Source organism: Arachis hypogaea, chromosome 16 (assembly GCF_003086295.3).
Source record: "Arachis hypogaea cultivar Tifrunner chromosome 16, arahy.Tifrunner.gnm2.J5K5, whole genome shotgun sequence".
Lineage (NCBI taxonomy): Eukaryota > Viridiplantae > Streptophyta > Magnoliopsida > Fabales > Fabaceae > Arachis > Arachis hypogaea.
Genome location: NC_092051.1, coordinates 55,829,837 through 55,847,672, shown reverse-complemented (window position 1 = coordinate 55,847,672; position 17,836 = coordinate 55,829,837). Strand labels below are relative to the sequence as shown.

Below are 17,836 nucleotides of genomic sequence, written 5' to 3'. Positions count from 1 at the left end.
AGCACATGGTTAGGGACAGCTTGATTTAGCTGCTTAGGCCAGGATTTTATTCCCTTAGGCCCTCCTATCCACTGATGCTCAAAGCCTTGGGATCCTTTTTATTACCCTTGCCTTTTGATTTTAAGGGCTATTGGCTTTTTCTGCTTTTTTTTTTGCTGCTTTTTCTTGCTTCAAGAATCATTTTTATGATTTTTCAAATTATCAATAACATGTCTCATGTTCACCATTCTTTCAAGAGCCAACATATTTAACAGTCTTAAACAACAAATTCAAAAGACATATGCACTGTTCAAGCATTCATTCAGAAGACAGAAAGTATTGCCACCACATGCAACTAATGAGAATTTCTCTTATTAAAACTCGAAATTTTATTGCCTCTTATTCAAAAGATCTACTATTGTATTCATGTTTGCTGATGATGAGAAAAATAAACTATGGCTTAATTGGGGATAAAATCAAAATAGATACTAATTACTACTATATGACTCCTAAGGTGAACTTCTATAACGACACTATCACAGAGTTAAAGCAGAAATTGGAATTTAACAACCTTTGTTCTGGGAAATAGGTGTTCCTCTGATCCGTGGGGTGCTTGATTCTTCAAGAGAAAACTTCTGGCGCTTCAATTCCCTTAAGTCACGCCCTTGCTCCTCTTGTTCTTTAAACATATAGGTCAGCATTTGACTGTGTTCCTTCTGTTCTTTTATTATTTGCTCCATAGCTTCCCGTATCTTGGTGACAGACGTCTCAAGATACTCCCAGTATTCAGATTGAGGGATTTCTAGGAGAAATTCCTGTGTTTTCTTCTTGGTGGGATCCTTCTGCGCTTGTTATTTTTCCATTGATGCTTTGGTGATTGGTTTCTCAACTGAGATATACTCAGTTATTCCCATTCTTACTCCGGCGTCCTTGCAGAGCAGAGAAATCACGCTTGGATAAGCCAACCTGGCCTCTTTAGAATTTTTGTTAGCAATTTTGTAGAATTCATCTGAGATCAGCTGATGAACCTCCACTTCCTTTCCCATCATGATGCAATGAATCATCACTGCTCTTTTAACTGTGACTTCAGAACGGTTGCTAGTAGGCAACAGAGAATGCCCAATGAAGTCCAGCCATCCTCTGGCGACTGGTTTGAGATCCTCTCTCTTGAGTTGATTTGGGACACCCTTTGTATTGGTGGTCCACCTGGCTCCAGGGATATATATGTCCTCTAGAATCTTATCCAGGTCCTTGTCTGTTCTCATCATTCTCCTGTTGAAGGAGTCTGGATCGTCTTTCAGCTGAGGTAGCTTTAAGATCTCTCTGATCTTATCAGGGATGGTATGAACAATCTTTCCTCTGACCATGGTCCGATATTCATAGAAAGCAGTTCCAGATAGTTTTTACTTGTCAGTCTGCCACATATTAGCATAGAACTCCTAGACCATATTCTTTCCCACTTTCGTTTCAGGATTAGCTAGGACTTCCCAGTTCCTGATTCGAATTTGCTCCTGGATCTCCGGATATTCATCTTCTTTCAGATTGAATCTAACTTCCGGGATCACTGATCTCAGACCCATTATTTTGTTATAATGGTCTGAATGTTCTTTAGATAAGAACTTCCCTTGATTCCAAAGTGGTTTTGGAACGCTCTCTTTCTTGCCTCTTGGAGTGGGTTGTTTTCCTTTGGGAGCCATGATCTTAGTGATTGCGGATAAACACACCAAACTTAGAGGTTTGCTTGTCCTCAAGCAAAAGAAAAGAAAGGAGAGGGATAGAAGGAAAGCTAGGTGCAATTGTTGATGGGAGGGGAGGGAGGCCGAACTAAAATTTATAGGCGGGGGGTGGGTTTTTTTTTTTCGAAAAAAAAGAGATAAAGATATGATAAAAAGATTTATTTGGAAAAGATAAGATAGAAGATATGATAAGAGAAGATATAGTTTAAAATTGAGAGGATTTGAAAGATTTTTGAAAAAGATAGATTTAGATTTTGAAAAAGATAAAGTGGAGGTTTTGAAAAAGATATTGATGAGTTAAAAAGATAGATTTGTAAAAAAAAGTTTTGAAAAGAGTTGGATTGAATTTGCAAAGAGGCCTGGTGCTTATGGATTAAAATACATTTGATATTTTTAAGGTAGGGTTTTTAGAAATTAGGGATTTTAGAAATCAGGGTTCTTAACATGTTTATGTAAGAAATCATGTATTAAAGTATGAAAATCAAGATTTAGAATGAAAAAATTTGAAGAAAAATGAGTTTTGTCTCCTCCCTGCCATCCTAGCGTTTGAACGCCCAAACACTGCCTGTTTTGGGCGTTCAACGCCCAAATGCTGCTCTCCTGGGCGTTCAACGCCCAGCTGCTGCCATTACTGGCGTTCAACGCCCAGTGGGTGCCTATTTCTGGCGTTGAACGCCCAGATTGCTACCATTACTGGCGTTCAACGCCCAGTGGATGCCCATTTTGGGCGTTGAACGCCCAAAATACACTTTTACGGGCGTTTTCTTGCCAGTGAGCTCTTTTTCTCTGTTTTGTGTGCCGAGTCCTTCTGTAACTCTGTGGATTTATACAAATGATTCCTCACCTTAGTGTCAGTGAACTGTATATAAACAAATAAAAATAAAAATAGGGCAAAATGCTTAGAGGATTGTTGCCCCATGGCTGGGTTGCCTCCCAGCAAGCGCTTCTTTATTGTCTTTCGCTGGACCTTGCTGAGCTTTTAATCTAACTTCAGCCTTGAGCACTCTTGCTCAATGTTGCCTTCAAGATAGTGCTTGATTCTCTGTCCATTGACAATGAACTTCTTATCAGAATTAATATCTTGAAGCTCCACATAACCATATGGTGATACACTTGTAATCACATATGGTCCTCTCCACTGGGATTTCAGTTTCCCGGAGAATAGCCTGAGTCTAGAGTTAAACAACAGAACCTTCTGTCCTGGTTCAAAGATTCTAGATGACAGCTTTCTGTCATACCACTTTTTTGATTTCTCTTTATAAAGCTTGGCATTTTCGAAAGCTGTGAATCTGAATTCCTCTAGCTCATTTAGCTGGAGCAATCATTTTTCTCCTGCTAATTTGGCATCAAAGTTTAGGAATCTGGTTGCCCAGTAGGCCTTATGTTCCAGTTCCACGGGCAGGTGACATGCCTTACCATACATGAGTTGGTATGGAGAGGTCCCTATAGGGGTCTTGAATGCTGTTCTGTAAGCCCACAGAGCATCATCCAAGCTCCGTGCCCAATCCTTTCTATGGGTATTTACTGTCCATTCCAGGATTCTCTTTAATTCTCTGTTAGAGACTTCATCTTGCCCATTAGTTTGTGGATGATATGGAGTAGCCACCTTGTGGCGAATCCCATACCGAACCATGGCAGAGTAAAGCTGTTTATTGCAGAAGTGAGTGCCCCCATCACTGATGAGTACTCTAGGGACACCAAACCTGCTAAAGATATATTTCTGGAGGAACTTCAGCACTGTTTTAGTATCATTGGTGGGTGTGGCAATGGCCTCAACCCATTTTGATACATAGTCAACTGCTACCAGAATATAAGTGTTTGAGTATGATGGTGGGAAAGGTCCCATGAAGTCAATTCCCCATATGTCAAACAACTCAATTTCCAAGATTCCTTGTTGAGGCATGGCGTAACCATGAGGCAGATTACCAGCTCTTTGGCAACTGTCACAGTTACGTACAAACTCTCGGGAATCTTTATAGATTGTGGGCCAATAGAAGCCACATTGGAGGACCTTGGTGGCTGTTTGCTCACCTCCGAAATGGCCTCCATATTGAGATCCGTGGCAATGCCACAGGATCCTCTGTGCTTCTTCTCTAGGTACACACCTACGGATTATTCCGTCTGCACATCTCTTAAAGAGATAAGGTTCATCCCACAAGTAGTACTTTGCATCAGTAATTAATTTTTTCTTTTGTATCCTGTTGTACTCCTTGGGTATGAACCTTGCAGCTTTATAGTTTGCAATATCGGCAAACCATAGTGTTTCCTAAATGGAAAATAAATGCTCATCTGGAAAAGTCTCAGAGATCTCAAGAGAAGGGAGGGGCATCCCTTCTACTGGCTCTATCCGGGATAGATGATCAGCCACTTGGTTCTCTGTCCCTTTTCTGTCTCTTATTTCTATATCAAACTCTTGCAGAAGCAACACCCATCTGATGAGCCTGGGTTTTGAATCCTGCTTTGTGAGTAGATATTTAAGAGCAGCATGATCAGTATACACAATCACTTTTGATCCTACTAAATATGATCTGAACTTGTCAATGGCGTAAACCACTGCAAGTAATTCTTTTTCTGTGGTTGTGTAATTTTTCTGGGCATCATTTAGAACGCGACTGGCGTAATAAATGATGTGCAGAAGCTTATCATGCCTCTGTCCCAACACTGCACCAATGGCGTGATCACTAGCATCACACATTAGCTCAAATGGTAATGTCCAGTCTGGTGTAGAAATGACTGGTGCTGTGACCAGCTTAGCTTTCTGCGTTTCAAATGCCTGCAGGCACTCTGTGTCAAACACAAATGGCGTGTCAGCAGCTAGCAGATTGCTTAGAGGTTTTGCGATTTTTGAGAAATCCTTTATAAACCTCCTATAGAATCCTGCGTGCCCCAGAAAGCTTCTGATTGTCTTAACATTGGCAGGTGGTGGTAATTTTTCAATTACCTCTATTTTTGCTCGATCTACCTCTATTCCCTTGTTTGAAATTTTATGCCCAAGAACAATCCCTTCAGTCACCATGAAGTGACATTTTTCCCAGTTTAAAACTAGGTTGGTTTCTTGGCATCTTTTTAGAACAAGTTTCAGGTGATCAAGACAGGAGCTGAATGAGTCTCCATATACTGAGAAGTCATCCATGAAGACTTCCAGAAATTTTTCCATCATATCAGAGAAAATAGAGAGCATGCATCTCTGGAAGGTTGCAGGCGCATTACACAGCCCAAATGGCATCCTTCTATAAGCAAACACTCCAGATGGACATGTGAATGCTGTTTTCTCTTGATCCTGAGGATCTACTGCAATCTGGTTATAGCCTGAGTAGCCGTCCAAAAAGTAGTAATAATCATGACCTGCTAGTCTTTCTAGCATCTGGTCTATGAATGGTAAAGGAAAATGATCCTTTCTGGTGGCTGTATTGAGCCTTCTGTAGTCAATACATATGCGCCACCCTGTAACTGTTCTTGTAGGAACCAGTTCATTTTTTTCATTATGAATCACTGTCATGCCTCCCTTTTTTGGGACGACTTGGACAGGGCTCACCCAGGGGCTATCAGAAATAGGATAAATAATCCCAGCCTCTAGTAATTTGGTGACCTCTTTCTGCACCACTTCTTTCATGGCTGGATTTAGCCACCTCTGTGGTTGAACCACTGGTTTAGCATTATCCTCCAATAAGATTTTGTGCATGCATCTAGCTGGGCTTATGCCCTTAAGGTCACCTATGGACCACCCAAGAGCTGTCTTGTGTGTCCTTAGCACTTGAATAAGTGCTTCCTCTTCCTGTGAATTTAAGGCAGAGCTTATGATCATTGGAAAAGTGTCACCTTCTCCCAGAAATGCATATTTCAAGGATGGTGGTAATGGCTTGAGCTCGGGTTTAGGAGGTTTTTCTTCTTCCAGAAAAATTTTCAGAGGCTCTTTCATGTCCTTTGAATCCTCTAAATCAGGCTGAACATCTTTAAAGATGTTTTTCAACTCTGATTCGAGACTCTCAGCCATGTTGATCTCTTCTACCAAAGAGTCAATAAGATCAACTTTCATGCAGTCTTTTGATGTGTCAGGATGCTGCATGGCTTTGACAGCGTTCAACTTAAACTCATCATCATTGACTCTCAGGGTTATTTCCCCCTGTTGGACGTCAATGAGGGATCGTCCAGTTGCTAGGAAAGGTCTTCCTAGAATGAGAGTAGCACTCTTGTGCTCCTCCATTTCCAGCACAACAAAGTCAGTGGGAAAGGCGAATGGCCCAACTCTGACAATCATGTCTTCAATCACGCCTGATGGGTATTTAGTGGAGCCATCAGCAAGTTGGAGACATATCCGGGTTGGTTTAACTTCTTCAGTTAAGCCAAGCTTTCTGATAGTGGACGCAGGTATTAGGTTGATGCTTGCCCCAAGATCGCATAAAGCTGTCTTGGTGCATTGACCTTCTAATATGCATGGTATCAGAAAGCTCCCAGGGTCTTTAAGCTTCTCAGGAAAGCTTTTCAGAATGACTGCACTGCATTCTTCAGTGAGGAGAACTCTTTCTGTTTCTCTCCAATCCTTTTTATGACTCAAGATCTCTTTCATGAACTTGGCATAAGAAGGTATTTGCTCAAGTGCTTCTGCAAATGGAATCTTTATTTCAAGAGTCCTGAGATAATCTGCAAAGCGAGCAAATTGCTTATCCTTCTCCTCTTTCCGGAGTTTTTGAGGATAAGGTATCTTGGCTTTATATTCTTCAACCTTAGTTGCTGTAGGTTTATTGCCTACAGAAGTGGTTGAAGAAGCCTTTTTAGAGGGGTTGCTTTCAGCATTTGTGTGTGTCTGATCCCTCACTGGCAATTGAGTGCCAGAGTTAGAGACTGGAGTGACGTTAGATGCCAACTCCTTGTCTGTTCCTGGCGTCTGAACGCCAGAACTGTGCCCATTTTGGGCGTTCAGTGCCAGATCTTGCCCATTTTGGGCGTTCAACGCCAGATCCTTGCCTATTTCTGGCGTTGAACGCCAGTCCTGCCTTGTTTCTGGCGTTGAACGCCAGTCCTGAGCATGGTCTGGGCGTTCAGTGCCAGCCTTCCACCAAATTTCTGGCGTTTTAGTTCCAGAATTACTCTTCCCTGGGCTCTTACTGTCCTCAGGTGAATTTTGGTTGGTTTGCTCATTTCTTAGCTTTTTGCTGCCTTGAGGTGGGGTGTTTAATGTTTTCCCACTTCTTAGTTGAACTGCTTGGCATTCTTCTGTTATTTGCCTTGACAGCTGCTGCTTTGTTTGCTTAAACTGTTCGTCCATATGTATATTAGCCATCCTTGTCTCTTGTAGTCTATCTTTGAATTCGGCTAACTGCTTTGTTAGAAAGTCCAATTGCTGATTGAATTCAGCAGCTTGTTTTACAGGACTGAGTTCAGCATTTGCTATTTTAACCTCTTCTTTCATGGAAGGGTCACTGCTTAGGTACAGATGCTGATTCCTGCCAACTGTATCAATGAGCTCTTGAGCTTCTTCAATTGTCTTTCTCATGTGGATAGATCCACCAGCTGATTAATCCAAAGACATCTGAGCTCCTTCTGCAAGCCCATAATAGAAGATGTCTAACTGAACCCACTCTGAAAACATTTCAGAGGGGCATTTTCGTAGCATCTCTTTGTATCTCTCCCAGGCATCATAAAGAGATTCATTATCTCCTTGTTTGAAGCCTTGGATATCCAGCCTTAGCTGTGTCATCCGTTTTGGGGGAAAGTATTGATTCAGAAATTTTTTTGTTAGCTGTTTCCATGTCCTTATGCTGGCCTTAGGTTGGTTATTCAACCACCTCTTAGCTTGATCTTTTACAGCAAATGGAAACAGTAATAGTCTGTAGACATCCTGATCTATTCCTTTATCATGTACTGTGTCAGCAATCTGTAGAAACTATGCCAGAAACTCTGTAGGTTCTTCCTGTGGAAGACCGGAATATTGGCAACTTTGCTGCACCATGATAATGAGCTGAGGATTCAACTCAAAGCTACTGACTCCAATGGAGGGTATGCAGATACTACTCCCATATGAAGCAGTAGAGGGGTTAGAATATGACCCCAGAATCCTCCTAGACTGTTCATTTCCGCTTAGGTCCATGATGGAGAAAGGGAGATGATGTAAAATAGAAAAAATATTTTTATTTATTTATTTATTTATTTATTTCGGAAACAAAATAAATCAAAATAAAATAAATAAAAATGAGTGAAAGATTTTTGAAAAAGTGAGGAGAGAGAAAGTGGTTAGGAGATTTTAAAAAGGATATGATGAATTTTGAAAAAGGTTTTAAATTTTTAAATAAAAATCTGAATTTTAGAAATAGATTTTGAAAAGATGTTTTAAAATAGAGAGAAAAGATATTTTTGAATTTTAAGAAGAGAGAGAAAAATAATAAGATAGCACAAGATTTAAAATTTTTAGATCTAATGCTCCTTGTTTTCGAAAATTTTTAGGAGGGAAAAACACCAAGGAACACCAAACTTAAAAATTTTAAGATCAAGACACAAGGAAAACTCAAGAACACTTTGAAGATTCGCAAGAACACAAAAACACAAAGGAAGAACACCAAACTTAAAATTTTTAGAAAACCAGAATAAATTTTCGAAAATGTTAAGAAAAATCAACAAAAAAACACCAAACATAAATTTTGGCACAGGATTTAATAGAAAAATTATTATTATTATTATTATTTTTTTGAAAAAGATTTTAAGAAAAGGAAAATAAGGGTTCTAAAATTTTAACCCGACAACAATAAGAGACTCTAAACTAAAAAAGAGAAATTTTTTCTAATCTAAGCAACAAAATAAACCGTTAGTTGTCCAAACACAAACAATTCCCGGCAACGGCGCCAAAAACTTGGTGCACAAATTGTGAATCACACTTTTCACAACTCGTACCACTAACCAGCAAGTGCACTGGGTCGTCCAAGTAATACCTTACGTGAGTAAGGGTCGAATCCCACGGAGATTGTTGGTTTGAAGCAATCTATGGTTATCTAGCAATTCTTAGCCAGGAAGTCAATTATATTTATCAGTTGAATTGCGAATAAACAAGAGAGCATGGGTTAAAGGTTACTTGTTATGCAGTAATGGAGAATATGTTAGAGTTTTGGAGATGCTTTGTCTTCTGAATCTCTGCTTTCCTTTGTCCTCTGATTCACGCATGCACATCCTTCTATGGCAAGCTGTGTGTTGGGGCATCACCGTTGTCAATGGTTACATCCCCTCCTCTTGTGAAAATGGTCCAAATGCTCTGTCACAGCACGACTAATCATCTGAGGTTCCCGATCATGCTGGAATAGGATTCACCCTCCTTTTGCGTCTGTCACTACGCCCAGCACTCGCGAGTTTGAAGCTCGTCACAGTCATTCAATCCCTGAATCCTACTCGGAATACCACAGACAAGGTTTAGACTTTCCGGATTCTCATGAATGCCGCCATCAATCTAGCTTATACCACGGAGATTCTGATTGAGGAATCTAAGAGATATTCATTCAATCTGATGTAGAACGGAGGTGATTGTCAGACACACGTTCATGGATTGAGGAAGGTGATGAGTGTCACTGATCATCACCTTCTCCATAGTTAGGCACGAATGGATATCTTAGATAGGAACGCGCATGTTTGAATGGAAAACAGAAATACTTGCATCAATTCATCGAGACACAGCAGAGCTCCTCACCCCCAACAATGGAGTTTAGAGACTCATGCCGTTAAAGAGTACAAAGTTCAGATCTAAAATGTCATGAGATACAAAATAAGTCTCTAAAAGTTGTTTAAATACTAAACTAGTAGCCTAGGTTTACAGAAATTGAGTAGACTATGACAGATGATGCAGAGATCCATTTTTGGGGCCCACTTGGTGTGTGCTGGGGCTGAGACTTGAGCAATTCACGTGTATAAGGCCATTTTGGGCATTCAACGCCAGGTTTTGATCCATTTCTGGCGTTGAACTCCAACTTTTAATCCTTTTCTGGCGCTGGGCGCCAGAATTAGGCAGAGAACTGGCGTTGAACGCCAGTTTACGTCGTCTATCCTTGAGCAAAGTATGGACTATTATATATTGCTGGAAAGCCCTGGATGTCTAATTTTTAATGCAATTGAAAGCGCGCCATTTCGAGTTTTGTAGCTCCAAAAAATCCACTTTGAGTGCAGGGAGGTCAGAATCCAACAGCATCAGTAGTCCTTTTTCAGCCTGAATCAGATTTTTGCTCAGCTCCCTCAATTTCAGTCAGAAAAATACCTGAAATTACAGAAAAACACACAACTCATAGTAAAGTCCAGAAATATGAATTTTTCCTAAAAACTAATGAAAATAAACTAAAAACTAACTAAAACATACTAAAAACTATATGAAATTAACCCCAAAAAGCGTATAGAATATCCGCTCATCATACACTTTTTGGCATCTAGGCGCATGTTATACTTCCTTAATTGCTTGAAGACTTCTTTGAGGTTGGACAGATGGGCTTTTACATTTTCTGACTTGACAACCACGTCGTCTATGTATACTTCCATATTTTTGCCGATCTGGTTTTGAAATACTTTATCCATTAATCGTTGATAGGTGGCACCAATATTTTTAAGACAAAAAGGCATTACCTTATAGCATAAATTCACATGTTCGGTTATAAAGGCAGTTTTGTGCTCATCTGAAGGGTGCATGAGTATTTGGTTATAGCCTGAATAGGCATCCATGAAGCTTAAGACTTTGTAACCAGAAGTGTTATCTACGAGCTTGTAAATGCATGGTAATGGGTAGGAGTCTTTTGGTCAAGCCCTGTTTAGGTCGGTAAAGTCAACACACATTCGCCATTTTTTGGAGTTATTTTTTACCATGACAACATTTGCTTGCCAGGATGTGAAGCGGATTTCTCGAATGAATCCTGCACTTAGTAATTTTTATGTTTCTTTGAAAGTGGCCTCTGTTTTTTCCTGTCTTAGGTGTCTTTTCTTTTGTTTTATTGGACGAGCCTTTGGATCTAGAGAAAGTTTGTGGCATATAATTTCTGGGTTTATCCGCGGCAAGTCGGCCGGGGTCCAAGCAAACAGGTCGGTGGTGCACAAATTGTGAATCACACTTTTCACAACTTGTACCACTAACCAGCAAGTGCATTGGGTCGTCCAAGTAATACCTTACGTGAGTAAGGGTCGAATCCCACAGAGATTGTTGGCTTGAAGCAATCTATAGTTATCTTGTAACTCTTAGTGATACGCACAAAACTTGTCTCTCAACAAATTTTCTTCGGCAAGTGTACCGAATTTGTCGTCAAGTAAAAACTCACAATAGAGTGAGGTCGAATCCCACAGAGATTGATTGATCAAGCAACTTTAATTAGAGGAATGTTCTAGTTGAGCGAACCAGAATTTGATTTGAGATTTGCAGAAAATTAAATGGTGGGAAAGTAAATAGCAGAAACAGTAAATGCTAGAAATAAAGAGCTGAATGTAAATGGTGCAAATTAAATTGCAGAATCTTAAACGGAAATGGGGTAATTGCTCATAAAAGTAAATGGGAGAAATTAAAGAGAATGGGTAAGATCAGAAATGGGGAGTTCATTGGGCTCAGGAGATGTTGCATTCTCCGGATCATGTTCATTTTCATCATTTTCTCAATCAATGCATTCATTGATCTCCTTGGCAATCTTAAGTGATCGAATTCCAATTTCTTGGTAATTCAATCTCTCAAATCTTGATCAATAGCCAATTCCTTGGTCAATTTCTCATGAGAAGAGATGAAGTATGGTCACTGATTATACCACATGCATTTCCCAAATCAAGTGTTGGTAGGATTATAGTCACATATCCATCCAAACACAATTTGGTCCAGCATGAGAAAGCATTTCTAGCATGATCTCTTCGTTCCTCTTTCAAGGTTCAGAAGAGATCCAAGTATGAATAGCTTCTTTTCCAAGATAACTACCCAATTGGATGAAGATCGAAAGCTTTCTAGTAAATTCAAGAGAAAAGATAGAAGCAGGAGAATGAAAACTAATATTGATCCATCAAATTACAACAGAGCTCCCTAACCCAATGAAAGGGGTTTAGTTGTTCATAGCTCTGGAAAATAAAAACCAAGATAGAGAATACATGATGAAAGTAAAACTACAGTGCAGAGAAAGTAAAATATAGAGAGTAGTTCTATGCCAAAGGCTCCCTAAAGTTTCCCACTCCCCAAACTAATTCAAAGCTACTCCTATATATACTACTCTTCCGATCTTCTAGTTGGCTCTTCAAGTCTTGGGTATGGGCCTCTGAATTTTGAGTTTGAAGCAGTTATCCTTTTCATTGGGCTTAGCTTTGCTTGCAGAGAGAAAAGGTGAAGTAGGCAGGGACTTTGACTCAGGACGTTGGTGGTGTCAACGTTAAGTGAAAGTGTGGGTTCGAGAACGTTAGTGACAATCACCTTTTTCACTAACGTTCCTAACCCAAATATGATCACGTTGACTTCAACGTTAGTGGTACTAACGTGACCACTAACTTTGCCTCTTGGTCCTTCGTACACGTTATTGGGACATACCTTTCCCAATAACGTGGAGAGTCCTCCCTTGTCCCTACGTTAGCGTCCACGTTAACTAGGTTAACGTGGCTTCTAATGTAGTAATGCCAATCCTTCGAGAACATTAGTGACACTTACCTTTTTCACTAACGTTCCAATGTGTCCCTATTTCCCACGTTAGAGTCCACGTTAACTAAGTTAACGTGGCTTCTAACGCAATCATGCTAGCCATCTCCAACGTTAGTGGCAAAGGTGAGTGACACTAACGTTGGCTCATCATCTCTTTATCCACGTTAGCTTCCATGTTAACTAAGTTAACGTGGGAGTTAACGTTGCTCATGGTGGCTCTTGGTGGTTCACCCCAACGTTAGTGACAAAGGTAAGTGTCACTAACGTTGGCTATCAATTGCTCTCTCCACGTTAGCTTCCACGTTAACTAAGTTAACGTGGGAGTTAACGTGGCTTATGGAGGCTTGGCCAACGTTAGTGACAAAGGTGAATGTCACTAACGTTGGCTTCTCTTTTGCTTCTTAACGTTAGAGTCCACGTTAACTGAGTTAACGTAGCTCTTAACGTGGCCACTTATGAGCTTGGTCCAACGTTAGTGACAAAGGTAAGTGTCATTAACTTGGCTCCATTTTCTTTCTTCCATGTTAGAGTTCACGTTAACTTAGTTAACGTGACTCTTAACGTAGGTTATGATGGCTTCGAGGGCGTTATTGGCGATTACTTTTAACGTTGCGAGCTAGCTCCCACTCCACGTTAGTGGTCACGTTAGTTAGACTAATGTGGCTGCTAACGTGGTTCTTCCTTGCTTCCTTTGTCCTGAAATCAAGCAATAAAGTGCATCAAAGTTCTAATCCAAATCATGAGACATGCATCCTCTAATTTGTCATATAATTCATGCAAAAATTCTCATGAAATCATGTAAAGTGCACAATGTATGCTTGAATCAAGATGTAAGTGAATATCTACCCAAAACTAGCTTATTTTCTAAGAAAATGATTGAAACTACCTTAAAAACAGTAAAGAAAAGGTCAGTGAAACTGTCCAAAATGCCCTGGCATCACAACACCAAACTTAAAGCTTGCTTGTCCCTAAGGAAGTAATGGAACAAGAGAAAGATGAATGGAATGCCAAGAGAAAATGAGTCATTCTTGTGAATGTCATGTCCCTGGTTTTATGGTGGTTTCATGCATAGCAACTTAGGTTCATTCCTTCACTGGCTTTCAGACCTTTATCATGTCCTAGAATACTCACTTTGCTTGCATCCCATGAGACTTTTATTCATTGATCCCTTTTGTTTCTTGTCAATTTAGGGCTTATTTGTGTTCTTAGGCTAAGTGCTCTGTAAGGGGGCAACTCTTTAAAATAAGCTTTCAGCCAACACTCCCGAACCAGTTGGTTCAAGGTGCTAGGTGTTGAAGCACCCCTAAGGACTTACTTCCTCAAGTCTCTCCCCCATACATACACACCACAGGCACATGGTTTGTTTATTTTCTTTCCTTGAGGTCTTGGTGTCCAGTACCTCTTTGGGTTACTAAATGTTCTGTAGCAAAGATTGCTCTTGATAGTGGACTTTCAGCTGATAATCCCGGGTTAGTTAACCCAAGTTACCAGGTGATAAAGCACCCCTGAGAGCTTAGTAATCCAAGCAGATCCTTGGTACAGGAACACCACAGACACATCCCTCAAGACTCAAACCCTTGGTGCCTAGCCTCTTTTCTTGCTATTTTTCTTTTATTCTTCAACTTTGATTGTTCTTTCCCTTTTTCTTATTAGGATCTTGTTATTTAGCTAGTCTCATGCGGTGTATTCAAAGCATATGATTTAGGACAGATAGTTGTCTTCCCACCTTGTTGGTGAACCAACTTAGCTAACTTATGATTACACCACAAACTTAGGAACTTACTCCATAGTATGAACTCCACTCTGGTCTTTTATAAAACACTCATTCTCTTTTCATTTGATTCAAAAGGACAAGCATACAAGTAAGTAAGGAAATGATGCAGTAATGACATTCAGACTAGCAAACACAGGCCTAATCAACAAAAAGTTTAAAAGACAGAATTGAAAAAGGTTCAAACTAACATGGAAGCATGTTCTATTTCATACAAGATCTTCCTTATTTAAATCATAGAAAAAATAATGGATCAAAGAGGGAACTCCACCACCTTTTACTCATGAGGTTGCCCATGCTCTCCCTCTTGCTCGTCCTCTTTTGCCTCTTGGAGCTTGATGCTGCCATGAATTTGAGTTGCTGTATGAAGAGAGTGGAAGGTATGGATAGATAAGGAATTTGGTTGGTTAGAACAAGGTGTGATGAAGGAATTTGGATGCCAAAGGTGTGAAGTGTGAGAAATAGCACTTTGGGTGTGAAGGGGAAGTACGGAGTAAGATTCACTTATATAGGGAAGTGAGGAGGAGATGAAAGGTGTGGATTGATGGGGTTGGTGTATAATGAACGGATGGGGTTTTGTATGGAATAAGCACAAGGATTACCAACTTTATGATGGGGTTGGTTCAGTTTCCAAGTTTGTTCTTCTTCCAATGTTGCATGGCAACCATTCCCAATGCATTCCCCCTTGAGACACGTGTGAAATATTCTCCTTTTGTGTTATCCGAACCTTCCTCATTTAATTGTCCAATCAATCCCCTTTAATGCTCTTTTCCCTTTTCCTATAAAAATAAAATACTAAAAATTAATATCATTGAGAAATTAAACTTTATGGCTAGAATAATAAAGAAAAAGAACTAGATTGTTTATTCATGAACACCAACTAACTAACTAACTGTGTATCCTTATATGCACATTGGTGGCACCTTGGGTGACACCAAACTTAGTTTGTAGCACTGTGATGAAAAAGTTTTGTTCAAGGCTCCAAGACTAGCATGCTCTGAATTGTATTCATGCTTTCTTGGCATGCTTTGAACACCACTTTTTCTTCACTATATATTGCATAATAAGGATTTCACCAAGTGTTTGTCAAGTTTGGGTTAGAATTCATGAATATTGACTTATTCACTATTTTCTAAAAGCATATAAAACATGGGTTGCCTCCCATGAAGCGCTTCTTTAGCGTCACTAGCTTGACGTTTCTCCTTCATCAGGGAGGTTGATAATGCTTCAAGTCCTCCCCTCTTGCTGTGGACTATATCCATTTGTTGTATCAATGATCTCTACATGTTCCAAGGAGAGAACTCTGTTGATAGTGAAGACCTTAGGTAACTGAGATGGTACAGTGGGGAGATCAGGGGGGATATCTGGGAAGTAAGCTGAGATCACTTTATCCCCTGGAGAGAAGTCCTTGGTAGGGATCTTCTTGTTCCTCCACCTCCTTGGTACCTTCTTCTTTATTCCTTGTGATGTTGTCTTACTCTTTGTGACCTCCTCCTCTAAGGAAATGTGGTTACTGGTCTCATATGATTCTGGTGGTTTAGGTTCCTCCTGATTTTCTTTGAGCTGTGGCAGTTGCTGTTTGCCTTGTTCATCAATCAAGGGAGTTCCCAGATGTGCTGGTTGTGCTTCAGTGCTTGTTTCTTCCTTCAGTATCTCACTGTGATTCTTCCTTGGTTCCTTGTTCTCTTGATCTGTTTCTTGTGAGAGTTTAAAGACATTAAAGCTGAGTTGTTCATCATGGAACCTCAAAATTAGCTCCCCTCGTTCTACATCTATGAGTGCTCTGGCTGTAGCTAGGAATGGTCTTCCCAATATGATTGGGTGAGTGCGACTCTCTTCCATGTCCAATATGACAAAGTCTGTTGGGAGGAAGTATTTCCCAACCTTTACCAACACATTTTCCACCACTCCTATTGCTTGTTTTTGAGTTTTATCAGCTAGCCTGATGACTACATCTGTGGGCATTATCTCATTGATCTGCAACCTCTTCATAAGGGGTAAGGGCATTAAGTTGATGCTTGCTCCCAAATCACAAAGTCCCTTATCAAACATGGTTTCTCCGATGGCACAAGGAATGTAGAAACTCCCTTGGTCCTTTCTTTTTGTAGGCAAATCTGGTTGAATGAGGGCACTGCACTCCTTGTTCATTACTATAGTTTGGCCTCCCTTGAGTGAGCTTTTCCTGGGAAGCAGCTCCTTCATATACTTGATGTATTCAGGCATTTGTTGGATGATCTTGATGAATGGTATGTTTACATGCAGAGATGCAAACAAGTCAAGAAATCTTGAGTATATTCTCTTCTCCACAGCACCATAGAGTCTCAGCAGCTCCTGTTGTGAGATTTTTGGTTCTTGGTGATCTTTTTCCTTCTTCTCTGCTGAGGTATCTCCAGTTGTTCTGACGGCTTGTTTGGCTTGTCCTCAGTCTCCTTACCACTTATAGTGACCATCTTGCAATCTTTCCATCTTACTTTCTTTGTTTCACCTCTCGGATTTTTCTCTGTGTCACTTGGGAATCCATCTGTAGGTTTGGGAATCTGCTCGGAGAGATACCCCACTTGAGATTCCAACCTCTTGATGGTGTCTCCCTGGTTCTTAAAATTTGCTCGCACTTCCTCCTTGAACACCTTGTTGTCTTGAATCTCTTTGCATATGCCTTCAAGCAGGTTCTCAATCCTTGAGAGTCTGTCATCAGATGATGGTAGGTTGGGATTGGAGGTAGAAGGATGAGGAGTGTTATTTTGGTTTTGATATGGATGTGGGGAGGTGTTGTTATGGTGGTGTTGATATGTTCTCTGTGTGAATTGTTGGTGAGCTGCATTGTTGTTGGGGTTGTGACGTCTCTGATCTTGGCTTTGATCTTATTGATTCCCCCACCCAAAGTTTGGGTGATTCCTCCAACCAAGGTTGTAGGTCTTGGAGTATGGGTCATGATTTTGTCTAGGTGAATTCCCAATGTAGTTGGCTTGCTCCTGCTCACTCTCTGCCTCTGCATTCACTCCCTCTTGGGTTGTTGATGAGGTGGTGATTGCTGCTACTTGGTTCCTCTCCATCTTGTTGGTGAGGCCAGCTAATTGCTTGGTAATGAGCTTGTTTTGGGCCAGCAGAGCATCTACATTGTTTAGCTCCATCACTCCTCTAGTGTTCCCTCTTTCGGAGGCATAGAAGTAGTCATTCCCTGCTACAGTTTCAATGACATCTATGGCCTCCTCAATGGTCTTCTTCTTGTTCAGAGATCCCCCGGATGAGTGGTCTACTGCTTTCTTTGATTCATAAGAAAGGCCTTCATAGAAAATGTGTAGCTGCACCCATTCATTGAGCATATCTAGTGGACACCTCCTTGTTAGGTCCTTAAACCTCTCCTATGCTTCATATAGAGTCTCACCATCCTGTTGCCTGAAAGTTTGAACCTCAGCTCTCAGCCTATTGATTCTTTGAGGAGGATAGAATCTGGCTAAAAATTTGTTCACCATATCTTTCCAGGTTGTCAAACTCTCCTTAGGGAAGGATTCCAGCCATTTAGATGCCTTATCCTTGAGTGAGAAAGGGAACAAAAGTAGCCTATAGGTGTCAGGATGAACACTGATAAACCACTATTTTATGGTTTATCTTGTGCTCAATTGAGTGGTTTTTATCAACTCTTTACCCACTTATTCATACTATTTGCATGGTTTTACATTTGCCTTCCTAATTATGTGCTTTGATTGAAAACATGCTTCTTTGGCCTTAAGTTCC

At 40.4% G+C, this 17,836-nt stretch overlaps 1 non-coding gene across 1 annotated transcript; it reads left to right on the top strand.

Moving 5' to 3' along the window:
• The first annotated feature begins 17,418 nt into the window (after positions 1-17,418).
• LOC112761720 (small nucleolar RNA R71) lies at positions 17,419-17,526 on the top strand. Its single transcript, XR_003182101.1, has one exon. It is a non-coding gene; the product is annotated as a small nucleolar RNA R71 (small nucleolar RNA).
• The last annotated feature ends 310 nt before the right edge of the window (positions 17,527-17,836 follow it).